This window comes from Equus quagga, unplaced genomic scaffold (assembly GCF_021613505.1).
Source record: "Equus quagga isolate Etosha38 unplaced genomic scaffold, UCLA_HA_Equagga_1.0 200854_RagTag, whole genome shotgun sequence".
NCBI classification, from domain to species: Eukaryota; Metazoa; Chordata; class Mammalia; order Perissodactyla; family Equidae; genus Equus; species Equus quagga.
Window position 1 is genome coordinate 1,531 of NW_025798456.1, and position 16,576 is coordinate 18,106.

At 40.4% G+C, this 16,576-nt stretch overlaps 1 pseudogene; it reads left to right on the plus strand.

The window, feature by feature from the left end:
• Positions 1 to 2,895: 2,895 nt before the first annotated feature.
• On the plus strand, positions 2,896 to 14,200 carry LOC124233378 (tripartite motif-containing protein 5-like; annotated as a pseudogene).
• The last annotated feature ends 2,376 nt before the right edge of the window (positions 14,201 to 16,576 follow it).

The window sequence follows — 16,576 nt, forward strand, 5'->3', positions numbered from 1 at the left end:
GATTGGCAATAGTTGTTAGCCCAGGTGCCAATCTTTAAAAAAAAAGAAAGAAGAGTGGCAGCAGTTGTTAGCTCAGGTGCCAATCTTAAAAAAAAAAAAAAAAGATATGTAGGGGTAAAAACTTGTCACAGTGGAATGAAAAATAAAGAGCCTGAATGGTATATGCATACACACTCCTAGTTATGCAGACACACACATGCATATCTATATATATTATTGTGTATATATATATAGGTAGTGTATTATCATAGTTAATCTTCAAAAATATCATATGCAGAAGGAATTACTATCACATGGTTAAATGAATACATAAACTTATGAGATGTTGCCCAATGTCCCACAGCTAATGAATTGAGGAAGCAAGATTAGAACTAGGTCTGAGTTTCTCCAGCACAAGGGTCCTCTCTGTAGCACACCCCTTAATAGGGAGGAGCCAGATTCCCTAGGATGTGGGGTATGAGGGAGATCTCAGGTGATGCTGATCTGTAGAAGGAACTGAGAGCATCATGGGAAAATCTTGGGTGCCAGGAGACAGAGGTTGATATGCTCAATCCGTGTAGCCATTGATGAAGCAGGAGCAGGTCATGGTAATGGCTAAACCCAAGTTGAGCTACTTCATGACCAAAGTGCTCTCACAGATGATATGATGTAGACGGTGAACACCGTGGACAGTTAATAGCCTGGACTTTGAAATTAGATTGAATTTCATCATCTAGTGATGTTGCTGCTTAGTAGCCCTTACTAAATTAAATTTAATCGGATTCATTTCATCATCAGTAATAAATGAACTAGGACTTATGTGATAGGGATGTTATGGGAATTAATAATAAAATGTTTGTAATATCTCCCTCATTTCCTAGCACATGAGCACTGATCCAGATTGGTGTTGATTAATTTTCTCTGTGATTTGAAATAATTAATGTTAAAAATGAATATTAATCTACTTTAACTAGTAATAGCTTTTCTATGAAAAATAATTAATTGATTAAAGAATCATAGATCATTTCTTCATTTCATCTTTTGGATAATAAATATATTTTTTTAAATCTTCAAATATCTTTATTTCATCTTACACATAGACATCTGAGTATGCAATTCCAATTTTTTTCCTAAACGTTCTTTATGGCTTTGCTATTTTATAATCAGCTATCAATCAATCTTGTTTTATTTGTGGTGAGGACGCTAAACGTAAAAACTAACGTCTTAACAAATTTTTATGGAGTTGCTGTTCCACAGATATAAAGTTTCAGTTCTGCAAGATAAGTAAGTTCTAGAGATCTGCTGTACAACATTCTGCCTATACAATCATGAGTTGCTTAAGGACAAGGGACGTACTAAGAAATGTGTTGTTCGGCGATTGTATCTTTGTGCAAACGTCATAGAGTGTACGTCCAAAAAACTATTGGCACAGCCTACTACACGCCTACTCTGTATGGTACTAATCCTATGGGACCAACGTCATATGTGCAGTTCACCGTTGACTGAAATGTCATTATGCAGTGCATGACTGTAGTTAACAATACTGCATTGCACACATGATCAATATTTCTTCATTAGAAAAGAAAGTTTTACCTTCCTCAAAGCTCTCATCTGGGTCATAGTCTCTGCAGCCAGAGGCCAAATGCATATGGCCTCTTGACTATTTTCAGTATGTGTACTATTAGCTGGATTACACTTTTGGTCCACCTTCAGGATCATTCTTTATCAGGTTCCCTTCAAGTACGATGAACATGGCACAAGTAAATACTTTTAGAAGGTCTAAATTTGCCATCATGCAGCCTTTATAGCTTTACCCTCTCTTGTGCAGAAGAAAGGGAAACTTATTAGTTTTTTTGTGCTTGAAATCTTTCTTTTATGGTCAACACTGGTCACTATCGTGACATTAACATGTACTGACATCTTCCATTTCATTGTTTATTGCTTCATAGCCCCATTTGTCTGGAGCCCCTGACAGAACTCTTGATCCTAGGCTGTGGCTACAGGGCCATATTGAGGCCAGGTCAGGACAAAGAATCAGCATCACTGTGCTACCACTCTGTGATACCCACTCTGACTGGTCACCAGCAGTAGTTTGCAACCTGTATGGCATTTTCCATCCATGTGACCTAATGAGACATAAACTGCCAGGATCACCTAGTTTAGCTGGGGGGTACAGGACAGGAGCCACAGCATGCAGGCATGACTGCCTCAGGTGACTTCATAGTGATGGACCTCACAGTAGTACAGTAAATGCTTTCCTCTATCATCTCAGCTTTTGAAGAAGCCACACCAGGTGGATGTGTGTGAACCTACGATATATTAGCTCTTACAGTGTATGCACAGACATTGTGATATATTATGTCATGATAGTAAGAGAAATCATTGCAAATTTACACTTTAAATAAGTTAACCAGAGCAGGTCTTTCTGATAAGAGAACATGTCAAGAGAGAGCTTTCTGATGTATAGGAGTAAGTGAGTCACACTGATATCTGGGGCGACATTCCACGATGAGAAATAGCAGGTGTAAAACTCCAGAGACCTAAGTGGTTTGCTACTTTTTACAATGAGGATGTGTTTTGGCATGGGAAAGAGAAGCAGGAGAGAGAGTAGGTCACACAAGGATCTTGGTAGAAAAGACTTCAGGTCATTCTTTCTTTCCATGAAAATGAAAGACAATATCAATCATTGAACAGATAAGGATGAGATTTGTCATATGACATGAACTAGTGTAAAGTGTTTGAAATATTACGAAAAGTCCTTTTTACCAGGTCGTGAAACTTCCTTCCTTGTTTCTCCACCTTTTCTCCTTCTCTTTCAACATGTTGGTCTTTGCTTGACCTTGATGTCTACACCATTAGTATCATTTTATTCTTACCTTACTTATTCTGCCCCCTTGTACCTTCCCAATCATTCAGGGACCTGTGAACATGAGGAGCCTCAGAAGTCAGAACAAGTAGCACAGGGAGCAGCTGCAACGGCTTCAGGACACCTGGTGAACATAAGGAGGAGGTGACCTGCCGCATCTGCCTGGAGCTCCTGACAGAATCCCTGAGCCTAGACTGTGGCCACAAGCTTCTGCCAAGCCTGTATCACTGCAAGCCACAAAACATCTGTGGTCAGCCAAAAAGGAGAGAGAAGCTGCCCTGTGTGTAGAATCAGTCACTAGCCTGTGAAACTGCTGCCTAATCGGCATGTGGCCAACATAGTGGAGAGGCTCAGGGAGGTCAAGTTTAGTTCAGAGGTGGAGCAAAAGAGATCTCCGTGTGCACCATGAAGAGAAACTCCTGCTCTTCTGTAAGGAGGATGGGAAGGTCATTTGCTGGCTTTGTGAGTGCTCTCAGGAGCACCGTGGTCACCACACATTCCTCATGGAGGAGCTTGCCCAGGAATATCAGGTAAGACACCAGGATATAAATAAGACAGAGTCGAAAATAGTACTTGATGGGAAATCTCCACGTTGCATTGCATTTTCATTTCCTTGTCAACATAGCCCTAAGCTCTGTGATCTCTTTTCTTCCTATCCTCAGCTTCCGAGGCCTGAAAGACATTTCTGTGCACTCCATCCAATTACAAAAGGATGCCTACAGTACAGACTTTTACTCAGAAGTAGATATTCTTGTACCTTGTCCTAGTAGGTGGAGATTTGGCGTGAAAGAAAAGCTCTCATTACCTCTGTGAAGAGGAGGGTTAACTGGGCAGTTTGGTGGATTGAGATATAAGTTCTTTCCTTCCCTCAGGATCAGGTTTCTTCTTCTAAGACAAAAAGTATCAGTCCTCTTTTGGGGAGAGGATGCTGACTTCCACCACTTGAGTATTCAACAACACATTCATTGCCTCAGGTTTTCTTCCAAGTCATAGATTCTAGTTGCGGTTCTCACAGCTTCTGTAAACTCTAGTGTCTCCAGAGATCAGCCTGATTGCTTCCCCATTTATCATCTCTTCTGATGCTGAAAAAGCCCATATCTTGATTCTGGTTTGATCCCTTTCCCACAGGAGAAGCTCCAGGCAGCTCTGGGGGCCTGAGGGAGGACCAGGGAAGCTGACAGCTTGGAAGCTGATGCCAGATGGGAAACAACTTCCTGGTAGTTAGGAGGAGACACTTCCTGAGGGACTTGGAATGAAATCTTGGCAGGACCCTGGGTGTTACTTACATGGAGCTCCCTTCCTCTTTGTTTCCTGACAACTGATTTGTCCAAAAGCCATTTGATTAGTCCTCTTCTTTATCTTTTCCCTGAGAGGGGTGGGGGCTAAAATGTGGACATATCACAAATGAACAAATAATTGGAGGGAGGTATTCACGTTGATGGACTCTTTGATGAGGATGGCTAGTGAATTCTGTATTCCTTTCCTTTCTTGTTTTTGAGCCTCTGACTCTTCTGAGGGAAAACATTTGGCAATGGCTCATGGTTCTGTCCTCAGTGTTCAAATTTCGGCACAGGCTGGTGGTGGAGGTGCAGGTGAGAGTCAGAAGTAATGGAGAAACTCTTGACCGTCTTGTAGAGCTGTGTGAAAGCTGAGCCACACTCAGTTATCCAAGGTGGCACAGGATTGGTCTCAATAATGCAAACTTGAGGCCATTAAGTTTGAATGCAATGCAGAAAAAAAGATAGTAAAAGTCAGCTTGCCCAGGAATTGCTCCCCTGCTTCCATCTTACTTCCCTGTGAGAAATCCCCAAATAGAATAATTCTTTTTCTGGCTCCCAGGCTCTGCCTAGAACCTCAGTACCTCTCTCTGTTTCTCATTCCTGAGGAATCAAATACAAAGTGAGAAAGAAAGCGTGCAGGCAGAGTTTAATCAAATGAGAGGTATCCTGGTCTCTGAGGAGCAGAAGGAGCTGCTAAGCTGAAGAATGAGGAGGGAGATAGTCTACGCAACCTCACTGAGGCTGAGAATGAGCTGGTGGAGCAGAGGCAGTTGGTGAGCCCTCTCATCTCAGATGTGGCGCACTAGTTGCAGGGGTGAACAATGGAGATTCTGCAGGTAAGACTTGGGAAGAAGCCCCAGCATCTGAGATCTGAGAAAAATGAGGACTAGTTTCCTTGTCTGTATTGCTCTGTTCTTTCTGGTGGTGAAACTAAGGTTCCCTTGGCCCTGCAGTACCCCTTCCTGGATCTATTTCAGAGGTTATTAGAATAATTGACATTGTGGATAACAAGGGAAAATCTCAATTTTATTAACTTATCAAATGCAGTGCAAAAATTTGACTGTGGAGAGAAGATCCATTGTCTGGTGGTATTGTATAGGGACCTATTATCTGTGGTCTCTGTTAAGCATTTATCGGGTACCTCTTCATCATCCAGCTTAGTCACGGACAAACAAGTATTCTTCAGATTCAAGAGTGCTTTTTCTTTGTTTTAAAAAAAATGTTTTCTTTTGTTTTTTAAGAAAAACTTCTTTCTCACAGTGTTTTTTTTTTTCTTATGCTTTTCGGTGAGGAAGATTGGCTATGAGCGAACTTCTGTTGCCAATCTTCTTTTTTTTTGGTCCTCAAAACCCCAGTATATCGTTGTCCATCCTAGTCGTAGGTCATTCTAATCCTCCCATGGGGCATGCTGCTACAGCATGGCTTGATGAGCAGTGTTCAGGATCCCAACTGGCAAGTCCCGAGCTGCCGAAGCGGAGTGTGCAAACTTAACCACTTGGCCGCAGGCCGGCCCCCCTGTTTTTTCTTTTTTCCTCATATTATGAGTTGAGGTTTTCTCCTTCTTTCTCTTTTTTCTTTTGCTGAAGAAGGTCTGTACTAAGCCAATATCCATTGCCAATCCTCCTCTTTTTTCTTTTTCGATTGAGGAAAATTAGCCCTGAGCTAACATCTGTGCCAGTCTTCCTCTACTTTTTTGTATGTGGGACACCTCCACAGCATGGCTGGTGAGTGGAATAGGTCCACACCCAGGATCTGAACCCTCAAACTCTGGCTGCCAAAGTGGAGTGCACAGAACTCTAACCACTTGACCACTGGGCTGGGCCCTCTGTCTCTATTTTTTTAAAACAATTTGTGAAGGACTGGTATTATTTATCTTTAAATATTCAATAGAATTCACCAGGGAAGCCATCTCATTCCAGGCTTTTCTTTTTGGAAAGCTTTAAAATAATTATTTTTTTTACTTCTATTAGCTTCAATTTGAGTTTTTATGGTTCTTGAGCCAGTTTTTGGTAGTGTAATTTTTTGTAGGAATTTACCATTTTGTCAACATTTTCTGATTTGTAGACATAAAGTTAATCATAACAACCCTTATAAACTCGTTAATTTCTACAGCACTCACAGTAATGTCACCTCTTTTATTCTTTATTTGGTGATTTGCTTTTTCACTTTTTTCTTAGTTTAGCTATGTTTGGTCAATTTTATTGAGATTTTTTAAGAACAGACTCTGCTATTTCATTGATTGTATGTATTTTTAACCTTCCTATGTCATTTATTTCTGCTCTCACCTTTAATGTTTCCTTTACACATTGTGTGCTTATGTGGGTACATGTGTGTGTGTGTTGGATATAGTTTGCTGTTCCTTTTCTAGATTTTTATTAGGTGGAAACTTAAATCACCACTTTCAAACCATCTTTTCTGATATATCATTTAATGATAAATGGATTGTTTTAGCTGTATTCCATATATTTTGATTATTTAGTTCTTATTTTTACTCACTTCAACTTACTTTCAAATTTCCTGTGGGATTTTTTTTGGTTAACTCTTGGGATATTTGAAAGTGTGTTGTTTAATTAAAATATATTTAGTGATTTCTTACTTTTTCTTCTGCTGTGGATTTCAAATTTAACTCCTCTGTAATCATAGAACATATATTTTATTATTTGAATCTTTTAAATGTATTGACAATTGTTAATGACCTAAAATATTGCATCTCGAGAAAATTTTTCTATATGGATTTGATGAGATTGTTTATTCTGGATTCATTGGGTGAAATGGTCTATAGATGTCAGGTCACTTTGGTTGATAGTATTGTCCTTGTCTTCTATATCCTTGACCGTTTTCACAGAAGCTATTCTCTCAATTATTGAAATCTCTATTATTATTGAATTGTCTATTTTTCCTTTAAATTTCACTTCGTCTGAGAAAATTTCAAAGCAAAATTTGTGATGTGTGAGGAAAATTTGAAGCTCTGTTTTTAGGTATATGTACATTTATAATTGTTATATCTTCTTGTCGTACTGAAACTTTAATCAGTATTAAATTTCCCTCTCATTCTCTCATAATATTATCTTAAGTCTATTTTGTCTAATACTGATATAGACATTAGCAATTTTATGTTTACTGTTTGTATGGCATATGTTTTTCTCTATTTGTACCTTTTCCCACATTTCTGAGTTTGAATCCAATATATGTCTGTCATACAGAGCAATAAATGAACCTTGCTTTCTATCTAGTCCAAAAGTCTCTGTCTTTTAATTGGGGTATTATGACAAGGACACCTAATGCAATTATTGATATTGTTTTCAAATTTTCCAGTTTGCTAATTGCTTCCTATGTGGCTCCTGTAATTTTTATCCTCCTCTTTCTCCTTAAGAAGCTTCTTTTGTGTTTCTAATAGGAAATTTTAAGTTTTCCTATTTTCTACCTGTGTTTTTTATTTATTTTTTTCCCTCGTGGTTGCTCTAGCGCTTGCAATATGCATGCTATCCTATCACGGTCTCCCTCAGATTAAAACAAACTGAGTTCCAGGAAAATATAGAATTTGCCTCCATCAGTGCTTCATTTCCTTTTGGTAACAACATATACCTCAGAATTTTCATGGTAACTGGGAAGAGGAGTTCTGTATTATTCTACAATTTATATCATGAGATCGATGTTTCCTTCAAGAACTGAGGATAAAGGCATAGGGAGGGGTCAATAGAGAGGGAAAAAACTAGAATTTGGAGAAGGACATAGACCAGATACTGATGAACAGGTTTAAGCTTCAAAATTCAGCTTTGACTACAAAATGATAGTCGGCTTTACTGAAGTCTCATTGTTCAGATCTCAAATTCCCACTGCAGACAGTGTGAGTTTTCATGTTGTGTGCTGTAGAGAGGGTCATGTCTAGGCTCAGCTTTCCTTATGAGGTACAGTCTTTTGGTGTTTAGTCCTTTTCCTTGTGGTGAAACAGTTGGGTATACAACAGTATTTACTACTTCAGGCACTTTTCTTCTTTTAAAAAAAATCATTTCTAAATAAGGATGAAGAACAGAACTACCTAGGATAGCAAAGATGCAAACTGTTCTTAGAGAAGTGTATATTCTGATTTAGGGCAGGCTATGCCACTGTGCAAAATTTGAATCAAGATTTGCAGGCCTGGAGGAGGCTCGAGACTGTGGGCCAGGAGCAGCAGAGGAATGGTGGGTGGCCATGGCCTTGGGGGACATTTGATAAGTGCAGAAACTGATGGCAAGTAAGGTGAATGTGAACTCCCAAGGTCAACAGCTGGGCCAGTTTACACTGGGTATGTAATGCAGTCATGAGCATAGTCTCTTACTTGTTAAAATCGGGAGCTGACCAAGAAATTCTTATGACAAAGGGAGGAATGCCATTCCCATTAACATCACGGAGAGAAACGAGGAAGATCATGGGAGTGGAAAATATTGATGATGATGACAACCTCCCCCAGCTGAAGAAATATTTCGTACTGTCCTTTCTTTGTTCCCAACTCTTAGCTGACTCAGTTTTCCCTTTTAGCTAAAAAGCCTCAGCAAAGGATTCAGGCCACCTGCAGAATGGGGGTCTTTCCACACCTCCTGCATCACTGTCTGTAGATGGCTGTCCGTCATTTATCCCCCATGGGGAACTTCCCCCTGCTAGGAGCCTTTCCCTGGGACCACACATCTTTGACACTAGTTCAGAACTGGGATGTGTCTTCTCCCTCTGCCATGCTCAGAACACTAGAAAGCACAAAACCAGGCCCTGTTTGTCAGGCACCAGGGATTCAGAGACACTCACTGTCCTCTTCTTTCCTGCCCAAGCCACCAGCATCTCTGGAGCCTCAAAATGGGATGTGTACAGGATCCGTACGAGCGTTCCATCCATTTTCCCTCCCCTGGAGCATTTCCATTTAATATGCAAGAGTTAGTACTCATGGTGAGTATTCAGAAGTTATCTCTTCGAGAAAATGGTGTCATTGAAATTGAACTTGACTGACTTGAGCTCACCTTTCAAGAATTGCTTGGAGGGAATTGCTGTGAATTGAGTGTTAGTTGAGATCAAGTGGAGAACCTCAGGAAGTTATCCCATTCTTTGGTAAGAAAGGGCAAAGATATTGCTCAACTTCAAGATTTCCAAGTGTTGGAAATGGTTCTAATGATAAGTGAAAATAATTTTCTGTTCAGAAATGCTGCATCCACACTGACTGGAAGGTCTTGCTACAACAGCAGAGCTTCAAAAATGACTTCATAATACAGCAAGGACTTTTATTACTGAGTATTGTGGCAGTGCGTGTCACTTCTGGGCCAAGGACAAGCCATTGATCTAAATGCCTTGTCTGCTCAGGAAGGCCCCTGGTGCCACTGCACAGTATACACTGACATTGTTCTGCCCAGATACAAAGCCCCTGTTCCCCAAGCAGTGGTGTCACACTTCCAAGATTCTCAGTGCACAAGAAGCCTATTGCTTGAAACTGTGAACAGTTGAGAAGTGGCCTGGAGAGGCAGAAGCCAGTGGCTGTCTATCCAGTGTGTTTTACATGCAGAATGTAAGAGAGTTGTCTAAGCAGAAGCTGAGACAGAGCAGAGCCTGTTTCTAGGCCCTCCTGTTGACAGTGCACCTGAAGGGCCTGGATGCACTGTTCTTGGTGTTCCATGCTCCCAACTCTCCTGAAATGTGAACTGACTAGAGAAAAATACTAGGTAAAGCACAAATATTGGGCAAGGGAATTTTGGTGTGACGTGGGGCTGTTCGGTCACACAGAACATATGGACACATTTATCAATGTTATTCGGGTTAAAGTCATTGAGAATACAGTTACCTAATTGTAAATATCTGTAAACCAAAAGTGTTTTCCCTTCCCCCTGCTTTTTCTTTTGTAAACACTCATGACAGCTTCTCTGTCTCCTCTGCCATTACCTGGACTGTCATCTCTGCTTTAATCCCCTTCATAGTGACTAGAAGGCTCTCCGTGCTTTCTGAAACAGCAGCCACTTTTTTTGTTTTTTAAACTGAAGCAATCCCTGTCATCTATGTGCTTAAACGCGCCAAATGAGAAAAGAACCAACATCGCCAGCCATGTTCTCCACTCGCATTTTCTGCTAGAATGAAAAGCAATGTTTTCTTTAAAGATTTTATTGTTCCTTTTTCTCTCCAAAGCCCCCCAGTACATAGCTGTATATTTTTAGCTGTGGGTCCTGCTAGTTGTGGCATGTAGGATGCCGCCTCAGCATGGCTTGGCGAGCGGTGCCATGATCGCGCCCAGGATCCGAACCAGCAATACCCTGGGCCACTGAAGCAGAACGTGCGAACTTAACCACTCAGCCATGGGGCCGTCCCCGAAAAGCAATTTTTGAGACAGATTCTGTTGTTACTTTAAAGGCCATTGTGATGAATTCAGCTAAAGCAATTAACGTGTTTAATTTTAGGTCAAAGATAAAGGTTATTTTGAAATTATTTGGATTTTTACACAACTCTGTAATCTGTTGCTTTAGAAAACAAATTGATCTGATGGATCACCCCTACCACCACCAATCCTGTTCATAAAGTCAATTGTCAGTCTATCAGGCTTTGTTCTGGAAAAACAAACATCTTACTAAATTCTTCAATATGGCAACATAATTTTTTAAAGAATGCCTTCAAGGATTCTTTTCCTCTCCTTCAGTGTCACTGATGTTAACAGAAAAGCCGGGCTCTTGTTGAAACAAACAGCTGAACATTGAATCAGAATGAGAACACTTTGACCAATAGTAGAGCAGAGGTTTGAAGCTAGCTGTTGAAGAGCCTTCCTGCTGTGAAAAGAAGATTTTTCCCCATAGAGCCTACAGTTTCCAAAGAAATTCAATGTCTTAACTTGGTTTATTTCATTGGAACTCTAGGACTGAGAGAGATGGTGCAGAAGATGTCAGTGGAAGACAATGTTGTGCTAAGATAATGGCCTCCTGCTCTGCCTAATTGCTTAGTTGAGATTGAGGTGAGTTCAAGGCCAACTTTATGGAGTGACTCTGGTCAGTGATGGAATTGTATTCCGTCGATGACTGATGGTGACTTATGTCCCCTCGTACAGTGTTTGCACAGCAAAGGTTACTTGTTACCCCCTTTCTCTGAAGTGCTTTAAAGAAGAAACCTCCCTTGTCTTTCAACCAATCCGAAGCTAGTTTATCTAGAGATACTATCCTTTTTTTCCCCTTCCTTTTGAAAAAAGTTACAATGTATTAATGTAATTAAAGCTAGTTCTATCCTGGAATTAATAAATTCAGTATTAATTCATGTCTAAATCACTGCGGTTAAAACACTTCCAGACATCTGGGTCAATTAGAGATTCTCAGAAGCAGGGGAGACCCCTGGCTGGAAAAGGAGTAGCTCCAGGGCATTTTCTGGGCTTAGAAACAGGCTAGCAAGGGGCTGTCATCTCCAGTGAGAGATGGGCCAACACTGGTCTCTCTTCTCTTTTAGAAAGTCCTCTGTGGTCAACTGATTCCTGCCCATGGCAGTGGGAGAAGACTACACCATTGCTGGTAGGTGAGTTTGAAGTCTTACTCTACACATTCAGAGAAACAGTTTTGTATGATTTGTGGAATTTCTAACATGGATCTTTTTTAGCTTTATTAACTATGAATTCACCGCCCCTCCTCCACTGCATTTGAAAGCTTGTGTTTGTACTGTATAAACATTCATTGAAATTTTTTTCTTCAATAAATTTTTTTCTGCATGGCTGACAGTTCAAGGATAACAAATAATATTACAATTAAATATCAACTGACTGAAAAGAAAGAATTAGTAGGACTGTAGGAAAAGGTGTATCTTGGACCTGCTGGATGAAAATGAAAGTGCCTGGCTTGCGATCAACGTAAATATCTGTATGTATCTCTCTGTCTCTATCTCTATCTATTCATAGGAAGACGGATACACACACATGCATACACTTGCATATACACATATGGGTACATATGCATGTAATCATTTGTATAAATATATGTATATACATTAACATCATCGTGATTAGACTTTAAAAATATATGAGAGAGAGAGAAATTTACATCAGGAGGTTAAAAGAGTTTAGAAACTGTAGCTATAAATGAGACAGGCGTAGACATGAAAATGGATAATATTATACTGAGCCACTTCATGATCAGTGTGCTATTGCAGATGCCACGAAGAAAATATGTCCTCCTTTTAGGGTAGAGAATGAACGTTGTAAGTGGATGGTTAAAAGTCTGATAAATAAAGGAAAAGTGATAGGATATATTGGAGTATATGTGGAAGCCGTTTTCTTTAAAACAAATTTGGCCTGACCTTCTTTTTCCACAAAGGCCTGATGTGGTCTGTTGAGCATGTGTTGTACATCTGCTTTAAACATTGGCAATGTCCCAAAGCTGAGAACCCAAAGTCCTTAAAGATAGGGATATTGCCTCCTCATATCAGTATTTCTTTAAGGATAAGCATTTGTTCTCAGAAACTAAGGATTTAACTGCTTTAATTCATCTCATGACCACTGACCCACGGACCACCGACGTGCTGTGGTCACCATGTGACCCCTGACCTGCTGTGCTAGCAAAGCTTCTCGTGACAGGAGTGAAAAGGATATTCCTGTCATATATGATGTTTGTTCTTTGTTCCAAGATGGGATATAACCACTCTGTGCACCCCACTTCTTCAGAGAGCTTTCTTCTTGGTGGAAAAGTTATCCTGGGCTATCGTCCTCAAATTAGCTCATAATAAGCTCTTCCCAAATTTGATTTATAGATTCGTTATGGATTATTGCATTGACAAGAATGGACTCTGAAAACAGAACAGGTTTCATACAATGATGATATAATCACTTAGGGGCCCTTATCAAATTTACTAATTTCTATGGATTTCAATTTCTCACTTACAAAATAAATAAAAAGAATAAAACTTACCCGATGGGTATATTGTGGGAATTAAATAAGAAAATATTTGTGATATCTTCTGCTATTTCCTAGCACATAAGCATTGACCCAAAGTGATGTCCATTCATATCTCTTCATGGCTTCTTTTCTGACTTGAATAAGTGATTGTAAGAAAGCATATTCATTCACTTTAAAATAATTAACTTTGGTTTATTTCTTGAAATAGTATAATTTGAATCAGAAATCACAATCTTTAAAAATTTGTTTTATCCACTTATAAAATCAGTATTACATTATTATAAAAACAACTTTTTTCTCTTTGACAAATAAAAATGGCAAGCAATAGGATATATTGGAGTATAAGAGGAAGCCATTTGGTATAAACCTAATTCGGCCTGACTTTGTTTTTTCCAAAAGGGCCTGACCGTGGCTATTGAGCATGCTTTGTATATCTGCATAGACATTTCCTATGGCCAGAACAAAGGCCCTTGAGATAAGGGTGCAACTTCCCCTGACATTGCATTTCCTTAGGGATAAGCATCTTTCCTTAGGCTAGGAACTGATTGCTGCACTCACCTTTGACCACCCAGCTCACCTGTGACCACTCAGCTGGAGACAACAGACTGCCACCCTGCTGTGTTCACTGAGACAGAAGACCTACCTGCTGTTTCCATCAATTGCTGTGCTGACAGAGCAGTCTCGCGACTATTGTAAAAGGGACATTTCAATCCTATGTGAAACATCCTCTCTGGGGGTATATAACCACTCTGTGCACCCCACTTCTTTGGTGCCCTTTCTTCCTTCGGAAAGAAAGTCCCCGGGTTATAATCCTCACATTTAAGCTCAGAATAAACTCACCCAAATTTTCAATTATAGATTGGTTATGGATTATTTTCGTCGACATCACCATCTTCTTCTACAATTATAATAGCCTCTGTAACCTACCTCAACATACTAGACTAAAATGTTATTCATTTTCTGTTGCTGTGTAAGCAATTACCACAAATTTAGTGGTAGGCTTAAATTTCAGCTTAAAAGAACACACGTTTATTATGTCACAGTTTCTCCAGACTGGATTCTGGGCACAGCATAGCTGGGTTCTCTCCTTTAGGTTCTCACAGGGATGTCCTTGAGGGGAACAGAGTTTGCCACCCCAAACTATGCTTCTTTGGGAGATGGATTATTTTCAAGAAACAGAAGACTCACGAAGTTTTTCTTGTTAATTCCCCCTTCACTGCCTAAATGAATTTAGATAAATTGCCTGTGGGAGGAACAAAGCTATCCACAGAGATATCTACAAAGAATACTGGCCACATGTGGTGGGGGAGACATGACAGGGCCTAGAGTTGAGAGTCCTTTCCATGTCCTGTTGTCTCTGGAGGACCTGCAAACATTTCTTTACCAAATATTTGCTTTTACATCCCCATGTGAATTGCCTTTCTCCTCTTTGAAGTCCAAAATGAGTAACCCCGACATCCTCCTTTGTCTTTAGCTGAAGATGGTATTTAAGACGGTGGCTTCAGATATTTTAGTGATCTGCTCAATTGTCTTGGCTTTTTGCCGTTTATACACGTCATTAATTTTTTTTTTTATTTTCTCCTATTATTCTGTCTCATGTCAATTTAATTGTTGGGCCAGCCCAGAAAAACCTAGAGGGCCATGGTGACTTCAAGAATGCCTGGGGGAAGCCTGGGTTCAGATCAAACCATCCTAATGTTGCTCCCAGAAGTCCCGGCTGGGAAACAGTGTCTGCCTGAGCTACCATTTCACCAGGCTCTCCAATGACTCCCTCCTTCCTAGAAAACTTGTGTCCAAATCCTGAGGGGCAGCCCCTGTGACTCATCCAGGAATTGTTTGCCCTGTCCCTGTCTGTGGGCCTACGGGTGGGTGGGAGGGCCCTGCCACTTTTAACCAGACATCTCAGCTTTCAGAAATAAACAAGTCTAGGGGGTAAAGAATGTCCCTCTATCTCCAGGAGGGACCAGAAGCTCTTTGCCAAGGTTAGAGTTTAATGGGGAGATAAAAGAAAATCATCCTGTGTGGGCATTGTACATATTGGTGCAGAGGTGACTGTGATACCCCATTTCCTGGTATCAAGATGAGGAAAAGGCAGATTGTGTTCTCTGATTAGTGGTTTGAAGCCACCATCATTGTTAAAGAAAGACTATTGAGGACACTTGTTAAAGACAGAAGGTGAGGATGACTTGATTCCAGGGGGGTACTACCATAGAGTTTGGTAATAGGAGAAAGAGCGGGCTCATCTCTGGATATAATAAGGAAAAGTGAGGATTGATAGCCAAGGAGCAGGGTCAGAGGTTGCTGGATGGAAGATGGCTAAGAGGTAGAGCAATTCTTTGCTAAGCTGACCTAAAAGAATTTTTGCTGAAGGCAGGCCAGGCTGATCAGATATTGAGGGTGGTCAGAGCAGCTAAACATCTTCAAGGGGGCTGAGGCAATGACTCATCAAATTCAGCCAGCAGGATTTTTGCGAAGACTAGGCAATGCAGAGACAAATACAGGAAGCCTGAGAGTCAGGGCCCAGTTGTGAAGAGAATTCAGAGAAGCCTGACTAGTCTTTGGTCAAAGAGGGAATTTCTGTCACCACCTAGACCCTCGGCCAAGCCTGACAATGGATGAGCGTATTGGGGCCCTTTCAAACTTCTCCAGTGATGGCCCCCCTGCTAAATATGTTATTCGTGGTGATAAAGCATCCATGTGTACCTCTGCTAGCCTTTGTCTCCAAGCCGTGGTAGCAATGCTGCACATATGGACATTTTAGTGGCACATGTGGAGAACTGTAAATTCCTGTCTCTTCCCTTACAAGGTATAAAATGATGAATTAATTCTGGGTTTCTTTTTCCGAAAACACAAAGTGAGATGTAAAATTTCACCTAACTACGTAAACTAAGTGTAAAACTAGGTGCCAGTCAATGTAAAGCAGCTATGTGAGTGTCCTTCACAATGTAAGAAATATTTTCTGCTATGATTACTGAAAAGTACAAGTCGTGTCAATTTCCTCTGCAACAGACTTGTGCTCTTGAGAGGAACAATGGTTTATTCTACTGAAGTCTCATTTCTCAAGTTCCAGACTCTGCTGTGAAGACCACTGAGTTCCAGTCTTCTTCTCTGGAACTTTTTATACCTAGGCTGGGACTGATTTAAAGGTCGTTTATTGGGAATGAGTCAGAAAACTACTAAAGTATGAATTCCCTAAATCCGTCCAGCAGAGGGAGTCATATCCAGGGACAGCTCCTCTTATAAGGGTCAGGTTTTTGGTATTTAGGTTTTTCCCTTGTGGTAAAATGCTTGAGTATACACCATATACAAAGTCTTATGCACGTTTCTTTTCTTTTCTTTTTAACCAGTTTCAAATTCAGGATGAGGAAGAGACTCAGTTTAGCAAAGGTAGAAATTTTCCTGGAGAATTATAAACTAGGGCAACCCGCTGCGCAGAGCTCACATCAAGATGCAGAAGGGTAATAACTTGTCCCAGGGGAAGAAAAAAGAGGGTGCTTGGCCTGGGAATGGTATATACATACACACTCATAGTCACACACACACAGGTATATGTATAAGTATGTGTATAAATATATATTCAT